Raw genomic sequence first — 22,454 nt, 5'->3', positions numbered from 1 at the left:
TTCTGTGATTCACACCCTAGATTATAGTCCCTGTTCTGTGTGGTGCCCTCTTTACTTCTGTGCCCTATTTTTCCACTTGGACATAGTGACAAACAAAATTTGTAAACATTTTCTTTGACTTTTGCTTTTGTGTGTTTTATTTCCCAAATCAGTGTGGAAGCTTCTTGTGGAAGAGGTCAGTGGTCTGTTTTCTGGGGCACCATTTCACAATATTTCTATACTGCTTGAGGCTGCTGTGGGCACTCCACAAAGGGTTTCAGCCAGCCGACTCCCTTCTGGTGAGCTGATGTCTTCCTCCAGCCTCTTCTAGTGTTAGCAGCTGTAGAATCTCAACATGAATTATTGAACTCTTAACTTGATTTTCCCAACTCCAAATTTTAATCTCTTTCATCAGTCAGTTGTTTGGAATTTAATAGTCCTTCCTTCCCACTAGTCCAAATGAAAATGTAAAACTGTCTTATCCTTAGGCAGTTTTGGGGAAGGTACCTGCATTAATGAAATCCAAATATAATAAAAGCTATAGCACTGAACCATACTCTGCTAAGCGTCTTGAAGGCAGGGACAATGTCATATTTCTCTTTGTGCCCCAGACACATGGACAAGTACCTGGCATACAACAGGTTCTAGTCAAGATTTGTTGAATTAATTGCTTTAGTCTTTTGGTCAAATTAAACTTCATTAACAGAGACATTCTGAATTCATCTGTCTTGCAGATTATTTGGAAAATTGGATGCATTTCTAATAGCAATTTTTCTCTGCATTTATCTTCTTATTACTCATAAGTTCTGGGAATCTGACTTTCCTGTTTTATTTATTTATTTATTTATTTACAGATTTTATTCATTTATTTGACAGAAAGAGACACAGTGAGAGAGGGAACACAAGCAGGGGGAGTGAGAGAGGGAGAAGCAGGCTTCCCGCTGAGCAGGGAGCCCGATGTGGGGCTCGATCCCAGGACCCTGGGATCATGGCCTGAGCTGAAGGTAGACGCTTAACAACTGAGCCACCCAGGCACCCCTGACTTTCCTGTTTTATATTACTGTGCCTCCCTTAGCTTTTCAGTTCACTGACATTCTTTTGAATTTTGTGTTGGCTCATGTTGGTCATTGATCTGTCTGGCTGTCTGTGGATATGAATATCTAACACCATACCTACACAGGGCTATTTTGAGTTATTGTATTTAATGCACTTAATTTATTCCCTGAACCATATTAAAGAAAACATGGAAAATGTGAAAAAGTAAAATGTCTGTCAACTATTCACTCAAAGCCCATCACTGGGAGTTTTTTGGTGAATTTCTTGTATCTGTGCATTTTTAAAGCAGAATTGTGATCCAAAATTCAACTGTTTACTCAATTTTATATTTCGATTTATTTCTTAATATTTTAAATTAAGTATTTTCAAGGGTTTATAAACCTTTTGTTAAGTTCTATTGTATACTAATATATAGGTATATAATAATTTTAGTAAATCATTGTCTTGTTGAACTTTTGGATTGTACTTTTTTTATTACTGTAAATAATCCTGTGATGATCATCTTCATGCATAAAGAATTTTCCATAAATAGCATTATGTTCTAGTAGCTGTGGCCAGGAGTATGAGCATTTTCAAGTTCTTGATACATGTGAATAAATTCCTTCCCCAAAGATTGTAATCTCCCACAGCCTTGATAATAGTGCATCAGTATTTCCCCTTTTAATGAACTCTTGTCAGATTTGAGGACTTATTTATTTATATATTTATTTTGAGGGCAGGGTGGGGGGGAAATCCCAAGCAGGCTCCACACTCAGCATGGAGCCTGACGTGGGGATCGATACCACCCCAAGATCATGACCTGAGCTGAAGCCAGGAGTCATATGCTTAACCGACTGAGCCACCCAGGTGTCCCTGAGGACTTATTTTTAATATCAAAAGGATAATTTTTATTCTATTTAAGATTCCCCCTACAGAGTCCCAGGGTGCACATGTCTTTATGATTTTACTCCATTCACTTTGGCATATTGCCACAGCTGCGTGTGAACCTTTCCTCACCGATGCTACCCAGATGCAGTTGTTGATGGGAAGAAACAGGTTACTTGGCTTGGTTTGAATATGTTGCTCTGAGTGTACGATAGGGGCTGGTTGGAGTGTGCACTGTGGATTGCCTAATAGAGATGCTTGAGCCACCATGTCACATATGTGTTAGTATATGTCTTTATAGGTTGAGAATATCCCCAAAGAGAAATTGAAGCTTAATTCTTTGGCTGGAATTCTTTACACAGGAGTTTGGGTATACAAACTAGAGAAAGCTGTAAACGCATCTATGGGCATCTACAGGCTCCTAAAAATGGAGTTAAATGGTTTTTTTTTTTTTTTATGATAAAAGGCAATGTGGGCTCTTAGGATGACTTCAGTTGACTCTGTTTATATCTTCAAGCCACTTCCATATTCCATTGTAATGGTTGGATCCATTGTCACGCCAAAAGAGATGAAATATGGTTTTGGTTTTGGCAACGGGGTTGCTGGTATAGTCAGAAGAAATTTTACTTAGGGCCATGGTCAAATTGGGTGAAGCACTGGTTTTTAATGTATCATGAAAATAGACCAGATATCCATTAGAGTAGTGCTACGTGGAGAGAGAGAGTTTATAGAAAAATATGAGATACTCATTTTCAAGGCACTAGTCATATGTCACATCTTCTCTGAAGCCTTGTCTGGCCACTCTAACTCCCTGTTTGTTCTCCTGCAGCACTTGGCCTCTCCCGCTTTTGTAGCAGTAACACTGCATTAGAGTTACTTGTTTACATGACTGCTTCCCCCCTACCCAATTATGGTCTTGTAGACAAGATAATGTTATATATTGTATCCCCAAAACACTGTAGAGCCATGTAGTTCCTCATAGGGTCTGACATTCAGTAGGTGACTGATCATTGATTAGTGAATGATGGAAATAGGGAGGTGTAGGAAGAAATGGCAAATAATCTTAAATGGATGTATCCTAAGAGTGTGTATCTTAAATTAGCTTTTTTAGTCAAAACAGATAATGTGGAAATATGCTTCTCACTTGGTAGATGAGGAAGTGGGTCAGAGCAGAGGTAAAGTGACTTTCTCAAGTGTCACAGCTGACTCAAGCACAAAGCCAGGTTCAGCGTGTAGATACTTGTCAGTTCCATGTTCTTTTCAATCTGCCTCAATGTAATTCACTGTAGAATAGTGGATGAATATAAGTTATTTTCTGATTATGTGGGGAAAACACCCTGCAAAATAAGCTTCCTTCATATTATGGGGCATGTTGATTCCTTCTGGCATATTTTGGAATAATGCAAATGGAAAAACACCCTCAGTCAGTGTAAGATTCACGGTATTTTGGGACTTCATAAAGAAGATTGAAGAGGGCACCTGGGTGGCTCAGTCGTTAAGCGTCTGCCTTCAGCTCGGGTCATGATCCCAGGGTCCTGGGATCGAGCCCCGCATCGGGCTCCCTGCTCGGCGGGAAGCCTGCTTCTCTCTCTCCCACTCCCCCTGCTTGTGTTCCCTCTCTTACTGTGTCTCTCTGTCAAATAAATAAATAAAATCTTAAAAAAAAAAAAAAAAGAAGATTGAAGAACTGAATCTTCTCAGGGGAAGACTTTATAAAAATTGTAATGTTTTAGTGTTAATATCAAATGCTGATGACTTTTACTGAGTGCTATATTTGAACAAATGTCACACCTATATTTATACTTCATCATTTTTTGTGAGTTAATTAGTTGAGTAAACTCACATAATAACAAAACTGTGTTTGACCCATTGTGTAGGAAGTGCTCAATATTTTTGTTTTTCTTTTTTTTCTTAATACAACATTATCTAATGAGATTTTTTTTTCTGTCCTGAGACATTCAGAGGAAGCAATTGTAATGCTTTTTAAAAGTAGCTAGAAGAAGCAATTGACAATATAAGAGAAGTTATTTTGAGCAAAGGGAGGTTCCAGTAGAGAAAGTTGACCTACTATAAGCCAGTCAGTTCATACTCTTGACAGGTTGCAGTATCAGGCTTTGATGATTAGGATTCTATTGGGCCTTAGAGGGGGACGGTCCATTAAGTAAATCGTTCTCTTTCTTTCTCTCTCTCTCTTCTTTCAAAAGGAGACACTGGAAGAAACCAGTAGAGGAGGGTCACGGGAGAACCAGGCAGTACTCCTGGTTTTTCTAGTCACTTAAAGGCATCAGGTGGACACTGTGGACACAAAAGAGGCAAAACCAAAACAACAAAAATAAACTTTTTATCTTCTAAGAACTGGAAAGTGACATCTGAGAATGGCAGTGGAGAGGGACTAAGGCAAAGAGCATGGGGGTGTGAGGGAGCATGGACCCATAAATAAACTCTGTGTTCGACATGGGTTTCTGTCTGGTCTGTCTTCCATGTTTTCCATCCAGACAGCCTCCATGTCCTTCGGTTTCTCCATTAGTAAAAAGAAGATGAATGACAAAAGAAGGTTCCTTGCTTGGTCTTTTGGAATAAGATAAGGGAATGTGCCATTAGCTAAGATGTCCATTAATCTAACCATCACCATAGTTCTAGCTTATGGTTTTAATTAGCATTATTTTCTTTGATTATATTTAATTACCCTTATAAGCCCTAAGCACTTTGGCAGAGATGTGGTAGGGAAAGTTACTATAAACCAAATTATGATTTTTATTGCTATAATTGCAGTTGAATCCCATGACATCAATTAAGTCCTCATTTCTTATTTCCTTGGTTCATGTGATCATCATTCTAGGTATGTATAAAATCTCAGTGTGGCATAATTATGTAATTCCTTAAACAAAGGAGCTCTAGTATCCTGGTTAGGAGAGGCAAGAGTCTAAAACTTTGCTGGTAACAATACCGGAAGCATTGTGAGAGCCTAAACTGTGTCTTTTCTCCTTGTTGTTTCTCCACATCATGTAGCTCAGACCAAGGAACAGAAAAGAAGTTTAGTAAGTGGTTCCTATGGAGACACTGATGCTTGATCTACCCAGTTACCTCCGTGTTCAATTACTGATGGTCTGTCGCAACTTGACAGGTAGGTTTAAGTCTACGTTCAAGTTTCAAATAGCACTGAAGTAATAAAATCTGCAGAATCAGAGTTCTAGGATATGTTAGGGTAATTACTCTTAGCTGCCACAACAAATAAAACCTTGACATTTCAGGGGCTTACCAAAGAAGTGCTTATTTCTTCTTATTACCTATTCCATTTTGCTGCTATAGAATTTGGAACATGTGGTTTCTGTGTTGGGTATGGGCGGGAAAACGGAGATGGTAGAGGTGCATTGGCTCTCAGTGGCCTTGGCCTGGGAGTGACATGCATTTCCACTCAGAGTCCTTGGGCTAGAATTAGTTATATGACCCCAGATGTACTGTGAAATATAGGGGAGTTTGTGGAATATTTGATGAGCACTAACTGTCTTTGACACATTAGGATTTCTGTGGAGCACTGGGGGTTCCACTGTAGCTTTAGGTACTGACCTGTGAATGCCAAATAATGTAAACATACAGATGAGCCAGACTTTTTGTTCTGTGGGAAATTCTTTTTTTTTTTAACTTAAAAATTTATTTTTTAGCAAAATAGAATTGACATGTAACATTATATTAATTTCAGATGTACACGATTTGATACATGTATATATGCAGTGAAATAGACACCACAATAAGTCCAATTAATATTTGTCACCATAGTTATAATTTCTTTGTGATGAGAACTTTTAAGATTGCCCTTTTAGCAACTTTCAAATATACAGTATAGTATTATTAACTGTAGTTACCAAATTGTACATTATATCCCCGTGATTTATTTATTTTATAACTAGAAGTTTGTACCTTTTGATGCCCTTCACCCATTTTGCGTACCCACACCCCCTGCCTCTGATAAGCACCAATTTGTTCTCTGTATCTAGGAGTTCAATTTTTTTTTTTTAATTCCACATATAAGTGAGTTCATCTGGTATTTGTCTTTCTCTGTTTGATTTATTCCACTAGCATAATGTCCTCAAGGTCCATCCTTATTGTTGTAAATGGCAAGATTTTATTCTTTTAATAGCTGAATAGTATATATAGTATGTATATATATATATAGATATGCACCACACTTTCTTCATCCATTCATTCATCAATAGACACTTAGGTTGCTTCCATATATTGGCTCTTGTAAATAATGCTGCAATGAATATGGAGATACATATATCCTTTTGAGTTACTGTTTTCATTTTCTTTGAGGAAGTACCCAGAAGTGGAGTTGCTAGATCATATGGTAGTTCTATTTTTAATTTTTTGAGGAACCTCCATACTGGTTTTCACAGAGGCTGCACCTATTTACATTCCCACCAACAGTGCACAGGGTTCTCTCCATATCTTTGACAACACTTGTTATTTCTTGTCTTTTTGATAAATAGCCATTCTGACTGGTGTGAGGTGATATCTCATTGTGGTTTTAATTTGTATTTTCCTAATGATTACTGATGCTGAGCATCTTTTCATGCACCCGTTGGCCATTTGTATGTCTTCATTTTTCAACTGGAATTTTTTGTTTATTTGTTTTTGCTATTGAGGTCTTTTACCTCTTCGGTTAATTTTATTCCTAGGTATTTTATTCTTGTTGTTGCAGGAAAGTCTTTTATTAAAATAAGTTAAACATGTAAGACAATTAAAAGAAGTCAGGTCATCCTTTTGCCATGTCATGGTTCTGCAGGATCTTTAACTGGACTCTTGCATGGAGTCCAACTGAAAAAATTATACAAGCAAGTTCCATTGTAGATTTTTAGTTACAGGTATTCTTCTGTTCTGTGGTTCTCATTCAACCTGTAGGATATTTTCTTTTTAATTTGGTATCTGTGTTAGTCTGCTAGGGTTGTCATAACAAAACACTGTGGACTGGGAGCTTAAATAACGGAAATTTATTTTCTCAGTTTTGGAGGCTGGAAAGTTCAAAACTGAGATGCCAGCCGTTTTGGTTCCTGTGAAAGCAGACAGCCACCTTCTCACTATGTCTACGCATGACAGAATGAGCTGAACTCTAGGGTTTCTGCTTATAAGGACTCTATTGCTTTTAGATCAACGCCCTATATTTATGATCTCATTTAATCTTAATTACTTCCATAAAAGCCCTTTCTCCAAATACGGTCATCACATTGAGGGTTAGGCATTCAGCATACGCATTTTGGGGGGGACATAAACATTTAGTCCATAATAGTGTCTAAGGCTTTCTTATAAGAAACGAGTTCCTCTTGCCTAAGGGAATGATTAGAACACAGGAACAGTTACCAAAATATCAAGCATCTTCCTTAAACCAAAAGAGAACCAAAGTTTCATACTGAAGGTCAATCTGGATTCTTTTGTTGTCCAGGACATTGAAATAAGCCTTAAGGAGGCTGGTTTAAGTTGTTGTTGCAATTTTTTTAAAGCCCATCTGTCAAGAATTTTGTCTCTTTTTTTCTTACTGACTCTAAGAGCTGATTTCTTGAATGTTGCTTGTGGTCACATTTCTGTACAGAATAGTTTGAATTACAGTTGTGTGTCTTTCAGCTCTAGGAACCCAAGAAGGGTATCATGTATTTCTCTAGATTTAGTTTCGAAGTTGTGCTCCCCAGAGACCATGTTTTCAGGTAAATAATTGTCATTAGAAATCCTTAAAGAAAGTCTTCAAATAATATGAGAAATTAATAGAGAAGTATTACATTATTTAACGATTACAACAAGTTACAATAAAACAGTAGATGAGATTGGCCACAGTTCCATATAACAACCCGTGTCCGTCCATAGATGAATGGATAAAGATGTGGTACACACACACACACACACACACACTATGGAATAGTACTCAACCATAAAAAAGAATGAAATCTTGCCATTTGCAGCAACATGGATGGATCTAGAGGGTATAATCATAAATAAGTCAGAGAGAGACAAATACCATATGATTTCACTCATATGTGGAATTTAAGAAATAAAACAAAGAAAAAAAGAGATATACAAAAAACTCCAGACTCTTAAATACAGAGAACTGGGGGGTGCCAGAGGAAATGTGGATGGAGGGATGGGTGAAATAAGTGAAGGGGATTAAGAGCACTGAGTAATGTATGGAATTGTTGAAACATATTGGACACCTGAAACTAATATGACACCGTATGTTAATTATATTTGAATAAAAATATATAAAAATAAATTTAAAAATAGAATAACAATAAATGACTGTATATTAATATTTTAAAAAACCAGCATCATCTGAACCATTTCCTTATGTTGTAGAGGACTGGTTGGCAGCAACCTCATGTGCGTTTACTCGTGGCTTAGTCTTTCATTTAGTGTGAGGTCAGCTGTTGTATAATATAGTTCACTGGGATTTCAGCCTTCCCTTACATCATATACCACATTATCATAACTGATGGAAGCCACCTTTAAAATACCAAATTATATGGCTGAAGGAACATCTTATCAAAACAAGTGCCTTGTGAGCTGCATGGCTAGTAGATGGGAAGATTTCCATTAATTTCCAGCCTTTGTTCTCACTTTACTTTCTGTTCTATCCTCATCATGTTCAGGAGGCTGCAGTCCCCAAAATGAGGGTCAGAACCCCCTGTGCCATCAAGCAAGAGTCAGAATTGCTTTACCCTCAGACACTTTTGCTTCTAAGGGGTAAAAGGCATTTAGTATTATATTAAAGCACCAATTAGGAAATAGTTGTAAAGTTCTTTGAGAAGGAAGAGCACCAATTGTATGAATTTAAGGAGATATTATCTTTTCATTATTTATAAAACACCTTGAAGTGTAATTATCCTTGTTTTTAGAGAATTTTGTTTGAATGCAACAGGATGTTGTGATTGTTGTCTGAATTAGTGAGTGTTCTAAGAGCTATAATTAGGCTAAAGAAACCAGAGGGGGACATGATGGACTGGAAGCTTGGCTAAGGACTAGGACTTGAGAAGAGGCACACATAGAAGGACTGGATCGCAAGTGATTTCAGTGGTCTTCTTTCTGCCACTGGCTCTGGATGGCAAGAATATGGCAGAGAAAAGGAAACTTTCCTCACAAATAGCTAACTCTATAAATTTGTCAAAGGTATAGCATTCTCTTGGCCTCAGGTATTATAAGCACAGTGTAGAAGGAACATGGGCTTTGACATCAGTCAGTTCTGGTTGGAATCTTGACTTTGTTTCTTTTTTAAAAAATATTAAATATTTAATGTGTAAATATTAAACAACACTCTCCTCTACAAGCAATGGACCAAATAAGAAACCAAATGGCAAATCAAAATATGTCTCAAAACAAAGGAAAAAGAAAACACAGTGTTTTAAAACCTATGGGATACAGCAAAAGCAGATGTGGAGTGAAATTTATGCTATCAATGCTTGCATTAAGAAAAAAAGTTCAAACAAACTACTTAACATTACACCACAAGGAACTAGGAAAAGAAGAAACCTGGCTGAAATTTAGTAGAGGAAGGAAATAACAAAGAAAAATCAGAACTAAATAAAATAGAGACTAGAATAAACAATAACATAACATTGAAACTGGACCAGTTTTCCCAAAAAATAAAATTGGCAATGCTTTAAGCCAAATTAATTAAGGAGAAAGAGACGACTCAGAAACCTAAATGAGAAATGGAAGAGAACAATACAACAGATAACCACAGAAATACATAGTGTGATAACAGATTACTACGAACAATTACATACTCGCAAATCAGATAACTTAGAAAAAGAAACCAGGTAATTCTTAAAAACACACAAATTACCAAAATGCAATCATGACTCTTGAATCCAAGAAATAAGAAATCTTCTTAGACCAATAACAAGAATGAAAGTTGAATTAGGAATCAAAAATCTCCTAGCACAGAAAAGCCCAAGACAACATGGTTTCATTGGTGAATTCTACCAAGCATTTAAAGAAGAAATTAATGGCAGTCTTTATCAAAATCTTACAAATAATGGAATAGAAGGAACACCTTTAAAATCATTCCATGATATCAAAGCAGGATAAAAACAATACAAGAACAAAGAAGTCTAGTTTGTCTGATGTAAATATTACTACTATGACTTTCTTTTGACATCCATTTGTATGATAAATGTTTCTCCACCCCCTCACTTTCAATCTGCAGGTGTCTTTATGTCTAAAATTAGTCTTCTGTAGACAGTGTATAGATGGCTCTTGTTTTTTTTTATCCATTCTGACACCATGTGTCTTTTGAGTGGAGCGTTTAGTCCATTTACAGTCAAAGGAATTATTGATAGATATGTGTTTATTGCCATTTTATTACTCGTTTTGTCATTGTTTCTGGAGATTTTCTCTCTTCCTTCCTTTGCTTTGGTCAAGGACTTTTGGTCTGTCCTTTGCACTTGAAGAGTCCCCTTTAATATTTCTTGCAGGGCTGGTTTAGTGGTCACAAACTCCTTTAGTTTTTGTTTGTCTGGGAAACTCTTTATCTCTCCTTCTATTCTGAGTGACAGCCTTGCTGGCTATCTTTGGCTAGCAGATTTTTCCCATTTAGCACTTTGAATAGATTATGTCACTCCCTTATGGCCTGCCAAGTTTCTGTTGAGAAATCTCCAGCTAGCCTTATGGGTTTTCCCTTGTAAGTTAAGGACTTTTGTCTTGCTACTTTTAAGATTTTTCCTTTATGGCTATATTTTGCAAATTTAATTGCAGTATGTCTTGGTGTTGGCCTGCTTTTGTTGATTTTGTTGGAAGTGCTCTGTGCCTCCTGGATCTGGATGTCTGTTTCCTTTCCCAGATTAGGGGAGTTTTTTGATATTATTTATTAAAATAAATTTTCTGCTCTCTTTTCTCTTTCTTCTTATTCTGGGACTGCTGTAATATGAATGTTACTACATTTGATAGAGTCACTGAGTTCCCTAAGTCTGTTTTCATGTTGCATAGTTTTTCTTTCTCTCCTTTGTTCAGCTTCATTATTTTCCTTTATTTTATTTCCTAGGTCACTAATTCATTCCTTTTCTCCTTCCAGTCTGCTATTCATTGCATCAGCCTTGTTTCCCAATTTCGTTTATTGTACTCTTCATCTCTGATTGATTCTTTTTTAACTCTTCTTTCTGTGGTAAGGGTCTCACTGTCTTCTATTCTTTTCTCAAGCCCAGTGAGTATCCTTCTGATTGTTGATTTAAATTCTTCATCAGGCACGTTACTAATATCTGTTTTGCTTAGATCTCTGGGGTGGCCTTATCTTGTTCTTTCATTTGGGATAAATTCTGCCGTCTTGGCATTTTGTCTAAGTCTCTGCCTTCCGTGTGTTAGAAATGCCAGTTATGTCTCCTGCTCCTGAAAGGAATGGCCTTATGAAGAGGAGGTCATGTAGCGCCCAGGGCCTGGTTCTTCAGAGAGTGTCCCTGTGTGTGCTGTGTGCACATTGCTGTTGTGTTTGGCTGCTCTGTACTTTGGGCCAGTCATCTGCAGAGGCTCTCCTTGCCTGCTGTGGACAGTTTGGTCCTTGGCCTGAATGTGGTGAGTTTTAACTAGGCGTGCTCTGGTCTGCTTGTGAAATGAGACCACTCCACCACTCCACCACTCCACCACTACTGAGGCCCTATAGAACTCTCTGGTCAGGAGACGTGCTGTGGGCAGGGTTTGTGCTGGTCTTCTGAGGAGGGGCTTGTGCTGTACTGGGACTGAGGCAAGCTTGACCGAGAAGGGCAATTCCACTGGAGCCCAGGGGGGTGGGGTTTGGTGTAAGTTAGCCAGTGTTGGTGCTGTGCTACTTCCCACAGGTGGCTCTGTGTTTATGGTGAGTGGTGGGGGAGGAAAATGGCACCAGCCAGCTCCTTTGTTCCCAGAGAGGGGTTTCCATGAACACTGCCTCTCAGGGAGGCACTCAGAAAAGAATGAATAATGTCCTCCTTGTGTGCCCCAGGCATTCTCGGATTGTTGTTTCTCTGCCGTCTGCCCTCTCTCCGGAGCAGTGCAGTGCCCTCCTGGCTCTATCTCAGCCAAACTGCTGACCTTTAAAACCCTAAGCTTTAAGCCTCACTGGTTGCAAGACTCGAAATTCAGCCCTTCCTGAATTTCGTCCTCCTACTCCACCACCATCTTGGAGACTTTGACTTTGTTTCTTAGGAGTTATTTTGATCCTGACTAATCACCTAACTTCTTTGATCTAGCTTCCTAATCCACGAAATGGGAAAAGTAATACATAATGTGTGGCGAGTACTAACTACTGGGAAAAGTAATACATAACGTGTGGCAAGTACTAACTACTGTGGCAAGTACTAACTACTGGGCCCAAATAATGGGTGCTCAATAAATTGTATTGATAATCATGATAATTTTTAGTCATATAACATGAGAAAAAGATGAGAAAGTTCAGCCTAATCGACAATGACCTTTCTTTCTTTCTTTCTTTTTTTTTTTTGAGTTGGGCCTTGCATTGTAATGGTTTCATCAGCTAAAACTCTTGGTTCTAACAGGTTAATTGGTTACTCCTTTAAGAAAACCTCTATTTGTATTTCGAGAGATATCTTATAGGCGTTACAACAATTTTACCCAAAGAATGGCTTTAGTAGGAATTTCAAACAGAGTCAGGCTGGTGGGGAAAGATTTAGGGAGTATGACCTACTCTGGACTTTCATATGAAGGACAGTTTACATAACAAACAGCAGTGACATTTTACATTCAGAGTTTAAGAGTTTGGTGTTTGATGAGGGCATTAATGCAGTGGACAGGAAAGGACATAGTGCATTTATAAGTCAATTGTTGCTACATTAAGATAAAGTATGACAGTACTAGTCCATTGTTGACGTGTAAAATGGGCTTTTCTACCTCCCTTTACAGCACCTCATGGTTTTCAGACTTAGACTATGACTATTCTAGAAAGAATGCAAAAAAATATTTATGAGTATTTTGGACACAATTTAATTTCCCCATTGATCTACTTACTTTTTTAATTACTGAAATAATGCATATTTATTAAAAAAAAACCCTTAACAATTCAGAAGTATATAGAATAAAAATTGAATATCCTTTACCTTAAAGAAATTTTAACTTTGAAAGTTTTTTGAAAAAATATTTCATCGACATTTCAGTTTTTATCGCCATTTGAAAGATGATGAGGGGCCTAGTGGCATCCTGGTGAAGGTTTACGAACTCTCAGCATTTGAAGTGTGCACACTGTAATCTCTGTTATCCACGGATTCTTTCAGGATGACTCCTAGGCATAGTGACAGGACAGGGACCCAGGCTTCTGGCCTGGGAGCTTCCATACAGGTATCAGGGATTTGTCACACATGAATGCAAGAGAGAGGAACCTAAAGTTTCCCTTTAGGAATAACCAACCTCATAACCAACCAATAAAAAAAATACTCCTGTAGAAGAAGCTGTGGTCACAGTGTAATGTATTTTGTTGTTGGGAGCAGTGCAGAGAGAGGGACTTATGGCTGCAGGGCCCTTTAAAGTGGAAAGGATGACATTAGGCTTTTAAAGTGGAGTTTCTGTCTGAGGTTCCATTTCTGGACTCGTCAGTGTGGAAAAGTAGCAAGACTTATAGGAAGTAGTGTTGATCGTTGCCAAAGACCTCTGCTGAAATGATTATTGCTGAAAAGTATTTATAAAAGACCTGTTAGAGTTCTTGTTTTCTGGCCAGCCGGAGCTTACAAGTTTCTCTCCACACCCATGGCAGCAGATGTTGAGGACGTGTATATAGCTGAGAAAGTGTTGAATGAATTTATGGATGTGCCATTGTATACAGGAAGGAATAAGTGTATGCTGGATGGTGGAATAACTATGAGAATAATTGAGAAACCTCATTTAAAAAATTCTTTTGTTATCTATTTCTTCTTTGTTCAAAGAAAGGATTAGGCCAACTTTTAGGGATGTGTTTCAGTTATCTACTGCAGTGTAACAAATCACTCTGAAACTTAATGGCTTAAGATAGTAGCATCTGTCTATGGACTGAATTCAAGTGGGAGGTTCTTCTGCTGGTCTTGTCTGGGGTTATGCGGCTTCTGTTATCTGAGGGTTATCTAGGGCTAGAAGTCCAAAATTGCTTTACTCATATGTCTGGCACCTCAGCTGAACTATCTGGACCAGATGAAGGCTGGCTTGGAATTCATTTCTCTCACTCCCTTCCTCCCTTCCTCAATCCCTCCCTCCTTCTATCCCCTTTTCCCTCTCTCTCTCTCTTCTCACAGTGTCTGCAGCAAAGGAGCTGGACCTCTTTACATGGTGGTTTAGAGCTCCAAAGAGGGTGAAAGCAGAAGAAGCTTCCATATCTCTTATATAGGCCTAGGCCAGGACTTGCAAAGTGTCACTTTCCCCACCTTCTCTTGATTAAAGAGAGTTACAAGGCCAGCCTGGATTTCATGTCAGAGGAAAAGGAGACTAATTTCTTAATGAAAAGAACAGTCAAGAATTTGGGTCATCTTCATTTCACCAATATACAGGACATGCAATAATAACCTCTAAAAATTGCCATTAAGCTTTTTGATTGAAGGGCAACTATCAGATGGGATATGTTTTACACCAACAGAAATGGTCTAATTTCAAGGTCCCCAAAAGGTCATCTTGCCAACTAGCGTGGCCCAAGGTTTAAGATTTTTTTTTGATCAGAGTTACTCATAAAATTTTACAATATTGGAGTTGGGAGAGAATTTGGAAGTCACCTGGCCCAACTGAATGTTTTTTGACAAAAACAAGATTACAGACATTGATCTGTAACACATCAGTGTAGCATATGGGCTAGCTAATTTGTTTATGTGACTAATTCACTATGACTTTAAGGACAGGGTCATGGGACATGACAAATACATTTACGTGGAAGGGAAAAATGTAGGAAAATATTCAGAGTATGGGATGTGTTCTTAACCTAGCAAGGCCCTACGAATGGAGATGTGCATGATAGTCCTACATAACACAGAGTGCTTAGAAGAGAGCATAGATCAGAAAATCTGTAAGATATATTTTACCAAGCTTACAATTTTGCTCCAGAGAGGAACTTAAAAGTGATTTACTACAACTCTCTTCCCATTAGTCAGAAAGAAGACTTCTTGAAGAAGTGTTTCAACATCATTGGAAATGAGAAGCAGCTTTCTCATGAACTGCTTGGTTAATATAGAGAAATACTTAATTTTCCTCTCAGAGGTTGTCTTTTTTCATACCCTTGTATAAGCTTGAGGTTTACTGAAAGATAAATCTTAGCTGATTCTCATCGTTGTCTTTCTATAATACGTCTTCCTTGTCTTCTTAGAAAAGGAGGGTGTTAATCGACTGATCTGAGATTGTGTTGATATTTTCAGAATGTATGTTTCTGGTGTGGGTTAGTATTCTAGAGTGTGTGTTTATCCTAATAGAGCCCAGCAAAGCCCAGCCTACCGGCCTTTGCCCCTGAGCTTGTTGAAACAACATGTCCTATTTCCCAAGAGGAGCTTCATTGTGAAGCCAATACATTTTAGCTGAAAAAGGATAATTCTGTAAAAGAGGAAATAACAGGTAAGGGATTTCCCACTGAAAATGGTAAGTCAGGGATTCCCTCCATCCCCTTTTCCTGCCCCTGAACTGGCTGATAGTGTTGCTATTTCCTCTTTCCAGTTTCTGGCCTCTGTCTCCTCGTTGACCAGCCCAGTGTCCATAACAGGAGCTGTTCCCATGTGCACTTTCTGAAAAGGGTAGAGCTCCTTTTTGTAACATTTGTAAGTTCTTTTTGGGCCTGAGTAATTTTTTTTTTCCGTCAGTATACGAGTACTGTGATCCTTGAACTTATTTAGAGAGAATTTGTGCATATAGTGGGTGTACTAAAAAAACCTGATTCAATTAAAAATTTTTTTTTCTTAGACACAGAATAATTTCAAATGATTCTGAAGTATTTAAAACGTCTTAGTATTTTGAAGAAAAATACTCAGGTCCTAACCTCTTTCTCAGTATCAAAGATTCATGGAGCTTGGAACTAATTCACAACTCTAGGTTCTGCTTCACTTGGTGCCCTTATGATTGAATTAGCTAAAATGGTAAGCATTTAATGAGTTGAGAAGACAAATTTCCCGGTCTGACGTGTGATATTTGCAAAACTTTAGATTTCTGTTTCAATAAACCTTAAACAGAAATTCTATGCAATTAATTCTATGCAGTGAATTTATGGGACTTTTGACTGATCAGGAAAGCTGGCATTGCTAATATGTGCCTCTGCTGGGGTATCATTTTTCTTTTGAAACTTCATTAAAGTGTAACAGGGGTAAACCAATGCCTATTGACTCACAGTTTGGATTTCTCATTTGCTTTACTGATCTGATGTGATGGCTCTATGACTCATTTTGCACTATTAGAAAAGACACCTCTTGGCTAGAAGGGTCTCTGGTTGTTTGCAGTGCCTACACATTTGCCTTTTTGTCTTCACTCACCCTCCCATTCCCCATTTCCTGTGTGATCTCTGAAGGACAGGTTTCCTCGGAGACCGCTGAGCTGGTCAACACCAGAATATCTAGGTGGTCATCAGAAAGAGCAGTGTCTTAGGATTCTGTGGCTAACAGAGATGTCAGGGAGTCTAAAACAATTTAGGTGAAGGGGTGAAACACATCTAAAGGTCTGCCTTTCTGGTTCCTTGGGAATATGTGCTAGCATGGGTCTGCCATGAGTGTTTTCCGATGTTGCTTCACTTGCATGGACCCATGTAGGGCTTGAATTTCACTGATGATATGTGATATGGAATATCTTTTTATATGCTTATTTTCTATCTGCATATCTTCTTTGGTAAGGTGTCTGTTAAGGTCTTTGGTCCATTTTTGTGAGGTGGGTGTGGCTTTCATAAATTGACCAGGACCTCCTGCACTTTCCATTAGGGGCAACTGAGAGAAGAGGTACCCGCCCCCCCCCCCCCCCCCCCCGGCTTGGCCTCCAGACCCAGAGTTCCTGCCCACTGTTATCAGAAATCAGATTTCAGACAGCAGCCATCATGGTTGTGGAGACTCTCAGAACAGGCTAGAACAAGAAGAGAACAAGTCGTCAACCAATTTTGCGCAAACTCAGGCTAGTTTAGCCGTCTCAGAGAAAAAGAACAATTTTGCCTGAAGGCATTTCTGGTACTGATTATAGGCTGAGTGTACCCAAGAGACGAGGAGCTCCTAACCTGGAATAGCTTGTCAGCTTCTGGGTGGTGGTGTGCGGAAGAGGGGTGGGTGCTGAGGAGATCTGCAATCAATTCTGTAATCAGAGGGCCTAGCAGAAGAGAGAGACAGGAGAGAAGGAAAGTAGAGGAGAGAAGGAAGGAGAAAGATTTGGGTTAGGAGGTTTTCCAAGGGAAAAGAAGTAAAAGAAAGGATTGGGAGGGCAAAGACAGATCCTTGAGGGACTCCTGCTCCTGATGGCGTCTCTGTCAATCCACCTTCCCTAGTAAGGTGTTATCTGCATAGGACAATCTGTAGAACAATCTTACCTTCTTTCAAAGTCATGAGACACACATCTAGGTTTCTGGCATGCAGCATATTTTCTTTTTCTCTGACATTTATTTATTTATTTTTTTTTTAGTAAACTCCTCAAAAGAATCGGCTGTATTGCCACATCAACTCCTCATTACCTGGCCTCTTTTGAACCCACTCCAATTACACTCCCTTCTTTTCTATGCAGGTGAAACACCTATCAGGGTCTCCAGGGTGCTCCCAATATCTACCAATCTCCCCTCTACCCTGTGTTGGCCTTACTGTTCCTCCAATACCTGAAGACATCTTCCACCCCAGGATTTTGTACTTGCTCTTTTCTTTACAGTGCTTCTGCCCTAGCAATGACTCAGTTTCATATTTCATTCTGTTTCTCAGAGAGGCTTCTAAGATTACTATGTCTTTTCCCTGTTTCCATGTCTTGCATTCTTCATATCATTGCTCATGACATGACAGTATGTATAGTACTAGAATTTAAGCTTCACAAAGGCAGGTACCTTGCCATTTACTGCTTTATATAGAACAGAGCCACATGCATAGTTGGTGTTGATTCATGGATGACAAACCTGGATCAATCAGCTACCTTACCATATGGTATTCAGATAGCTCTCAGGATGATGGATGTGTCAGTCGATTCATATTTGTTATTTATTTAACGTGTGGTTTTTGACTAGTCCTACTTAATTTGAATTAAATATGTTGTTTTGTATTTCCGGTAGATTGCAAACTTACAGAAAGCATTATCTAACATCTGAGAGTGTTACATCGAAGCAAATTGGTGACAACAACACATCAATGTTACCTTCAAGATTTTATCTACATGTATATTTAAAGAGTTAGTTTTTTTAGAGCAGTTTTGGATTTATAACAAAATTCAGGGGAAGGCACAGAGATTTTTCCATATACCTGCTGCTCCCACACATGCACAGCCTTCCACATTACCCACATGCTTCACCGGAGTGGTACATTTGTTACAACTGATCAACCTGCACCAATACATGGTAATAACACAAAGTCCGTAGTTCACCTTAGGGTTCACTCTTGGTCTGTTATACATCCTGTGAATTTGCATAGAAGTATAATGACATATATCCATCATTATAATATCATCTAGAGTATTTTCTCTGCTCTAAAAGTCTTCTGTGCTACCTATCATCTCCATCCCCTGGCAACCACTGATCTTTTTATTGGCTCTGTAATTTTGCCTTTTATAGAATGTCATATAGTATGGATCATACGATATGTAGCCTTTTCACATTGATTTATTTTATTTAGTGATATGCATTTAAATTTCCTACATGTCTTTTCATGACTTAAGAGTTTAGTTCTTTTTAGTGCTAAATAATATTCCATTGTCTGAATGTATCATTTTATCTATCCCTTTACCTACTGAAAGACATCTTGGTTATTTCCAAGTTCTGATAATTAGGAATAAAGCTGCTAAGAACATCTGTGTGTAGGTTTTTGTGTGGACATAAGTTTTCCACTCTTTTGCCCAAATACCAAGGAACACATTTGCCAGATTGCACAGTAAGAGTATGTTTAGTTTTATAAGAAACTATCAAAGTCACTCTACCATTTCGCTACCCCAACAGCAATGTATCAAGGTTCTTGTTGCTTCACATCCTTGTCAGCATTTGGTTGTGTCTTTGTCAGTGTTCCAGATAGTGGCCATTCTAATCAGGGTATAGTGGTATCTCATTGTTGTTCTAATTTGCATTTCACTGATGATACGTGATATGGAGTATCTTTTTATATGCTTATTTTCTATCTGCCTATCTTCTCTGGTAAGGTGTCTGTTAAGGTCTTTGGTCCATTTTTTAATTGGGTTGTTTGTTTTCTCATTGTTGAGTTTTAGGGATTCTTCGTATATTTTGGGTAATAGTCCTTTAGCAGATATGTCATATGCAAATATTTTTTTCCCAGTCTCTGGCTTGTCTTCTAATTCTCTTGATATTGTCCTCACTTAAAAAACTGCAGAAAGGCAGAGAACTATTAGACTTCTACTTGGTATATGATAGCTGCAGCAGAAAAATGCAAAAAAGGAAACCCACAAGAACCTCCCCAAACTCAGGCTTGTATTGAAAAACAATTCAGTTCAGCTAAATATTGACCAGGTATTTTTGATGTAACAAGTATGATAAAGCATTAGTTTTCATCTAGACTTCAACACAGTAGTGTTGCACACTATGTAGGCATTTCAAATTTATTTTTACTTTTTTAACTTTTTCTTGTTTTGTCTTGGTTTTGTCTTCAAGTGCACAGAATTGGAACAACCTCAGTGCATATCCTTTGATACAGTCTCGTCACTGGCCTATGTGTGCCTTGTATCTATCTATCTTTCATTTATCTATCAATCATTATTAATAATGTATGCATTCATGAACCCATCACTAAAAATAAGAGCTAAATTTTTGATAATAATTTTACATCAAATGATATGGTTCCCCTCTCCCATGCCACTCCTTGCCTTTTTCTTCCTGAGGAAGCATCACCCTTAATCCCATGGTTTTCTTTCACTTGTTTCGCTCTCTTTTCTTTTAATATAGCTTTATTGCATCGTATCTATTCCTAAATAAGGTGTCATGCTGTGTATGTAATTTTCTGGGACTTGTATGTAGCTCAATAATAGATTGCTAAGATTTATCCATATCCTTGTGTATTGCTGTGATTATTTCATGTTGACTTCAGGATAGTATTTCCTTGTATGGATATACCAGTTTTTTTCCATCCATTCAACTGTTGATGAAATTTTGAGTTATTCATAGGTTTTGGCTTTTGTGCTGCTTTAGACATTCTTGAGCGTGTCTCTTGGAGTACTGGCACATGGGTTTCTATTGGGTCTCTACCTAGAAGTGAAAAAGAATATGTCAATGTTCAACTTCATGAAATGCCAAATTATTTTCCAAAGTAACTGACCCAATTTACACTTTCTCGAGCAGTGCATAAAAGATTTGGTGGATCCACATCCTCTCCAGCATTTGGCTTGGTCAGACTTTTTTTTTGCCAATTCAGTGGGTTTAAGATGGTATCTCATGTGCTCATTTCCTGATTACTAATGATGTTGAACAGCTCCATATAGTGTTAATTGACTATTTTATATATTCAGTGAAATACCTGCTTATGTTTGCTTATTTTTCTACTAAGTATTTTTATTCCTTTTCTATTTGCAAAGTAATACTCATTCAATTTACAAAATGTCAATAACTTCAGAAAAAGGTCAGTAAAAAACAAAAGCCTTTGTTATGTACCAACCTAAGTTATATTAGTAATGCAAAACTTCTAGGTTCTTTCTTTCTGGTACATTATAATAGCTGCAAAGGTATTTGAGGTGGATTTGGTCAGCTTCTTTCCCACAATCTTGCTACATATCTCAGACTAAGTTCTGCTACATATTCAAATATGTATTCAGCAAATATTCATTAACAAGCAAGCATAGAAGCATTCACAAGCTTAATCTTTAGGGTCCTTGAAGTCCCTGTAATCTGTTCTTTAGGGCATCAGAGTACATGTTGTCATGCTTCAGTGTCTTCTAGTCAGTCAAATCAATGGCTGGAAATAGGATGTATTAGGAATTAGGTTCAGTCCCTGAAGGGGACAAGATAGATAATCCACATTCTTTGAATACCTTTAATTACACCAATGGGAGAACATTTCTAGCATGCATTGTGCAAATAAATAGTCCTTAGTTTCACCAATTCCACCCATCTTGACATAATATGCTAATAAGCAAAGAATCAGTTATCAGTCAAGATATGGATAGTAGAAAGACTTAGAGTAAACATCCCTGGAAGAGGGAGGGAAGACAGCGGAAGAGTAGGGGATGCTCATTTCTTCTGGTCCTTCGAATTCAGCCAGATATCTATCTAATCATTCTGAACACCTGCGAGTTCAACCTGAGATCTAAGAAAAGAATTGCTGCAGTTCTACAAATAGAAAGTAGACCACTTTTTACAAGCGGCGCGAAAAACCTTCAGGGAACAAAAGGCACACAGGGTAACTGGAAGCAGCTTACACTGAGTCTGGCCCCTGGAATGGGGTGGTGCAACTCCGCCCAAGCAAAGACACCTGAGAATCAGTGCAACAGGCCCCTCCCCCAGAAGACCAGCAGTAACATCAGGCCAATACCAAGTTTACAGATGACACAGAACTGCAAAACTCTTGCGCTAGGGGAAATTAATGAATAGATTTCGAGGTTTTCTCTCATGATTCTTTAGTCTTTCACTTTAAAATTTTTTTCTTTTTTTCTCTTTTTTCCCTTTTCAACTAGCTTCTTATTTTATCAATTCTCTTTTTAAGTCTTTTTTAAATTTTCATTTTTATATTTACATTTACATAGACACATTCTTCATTTTTGGCTTCCTTTCACTGAATTTAGTTTTATTTTTGTATATATATAAGTTTTCTTTTCTTACAATTTTGGGATCAAGTGTCTTCTAACAAACAGACCAAAACACACCCAGGACCAAGTGTATCACCCTATCCTGTCTACCTGTTTGATTATATTCTCTCTTTTTTCCCCATTTCTTTCTTTCTTGTTTGGTTTCTGATTTCTTCTGATTTGCCTAGTGTATATTTCACTGGGGGCATGGTTAATATTTTTATTTTTTATTTCTTTTTGTTCTCTTGTTTATCTATTCTTCTCTGGACAAAATGGCCAGAAGGAAAAATTCCCAGAAAAAAAGAACAATTAAGCCAGAGACTTAATAAATGTGGATATTGGTAAAATGTTGGAGCTAGAATTCAGAACATTGATTATAAGGATACTAGCTGGGCTTGAAAAAAGCATAGAAGACACTAGAGAATCCCTTTCTGGAGAAATAAAAGAACTAAGCTCTAATCAGGTTAAAATAAAAAAGGGTATTGTTGAGATGTAATCAACAATGGGGGCTCTTACTGCTAGGATAAATGAGGCAAAAGAGAGAATAAGTGATATAGAAGATAAAATTAGGGAGAATAAAGAAACTAAGCAAAAGAGAGATAAACAATTACCGGACTATGAGGAGAGGATTCAAGATCAGAGATACCATAAAGTGAAACAATATTAGAATTATTGGGGTAACAGAAGAGGAGGAAAGAGAGAGAGGAGCAGAA

General features: G+C 37.9%; 1 long non-coding RNA gene across 2 annotated transcripts in view; it reads left to right on the top strand.

The window, feature by feature from the left end:
• The window catches only part of LOC118006520, a 105,790-nt gene that overhangs the window by 41,208 nt on the left and 42,128 nt on the right, over window positions 1-22,454 (top strand). For both annotated transcript variants that reach the window (XR_004678099.1, XR_004678098.1), the window contains exon 2: window positions 4,909-5,023. This is a non-coding gene — a long non-coding RNA (uncharacterized LOC118006520). The remainder of the gene's footprint in view (window positions 1-4,908; window positions 5,024-22,454) is intronic.

The sequence above is a fragment of the Mirounga leonina genome, unplaced genomic scaffold (assembly GCF_011800145.1).
Source record: "Mirounga leonina isolate KUSES-001 unplaced genomic scaffold, KU_Mleo_1.0 Mir_97, whole genome shotgun sequence".
Classification (NCBI taxonomy): domain Eukaryota; kingdom Metazoa; phylum Chordata; class Mammalia; order Carnivora; family Phocidae; genus Mirounga; species Mirounga leonina.
This window is presented reverse-complemented; position numbering and strand designations above follow the sequence as displayed.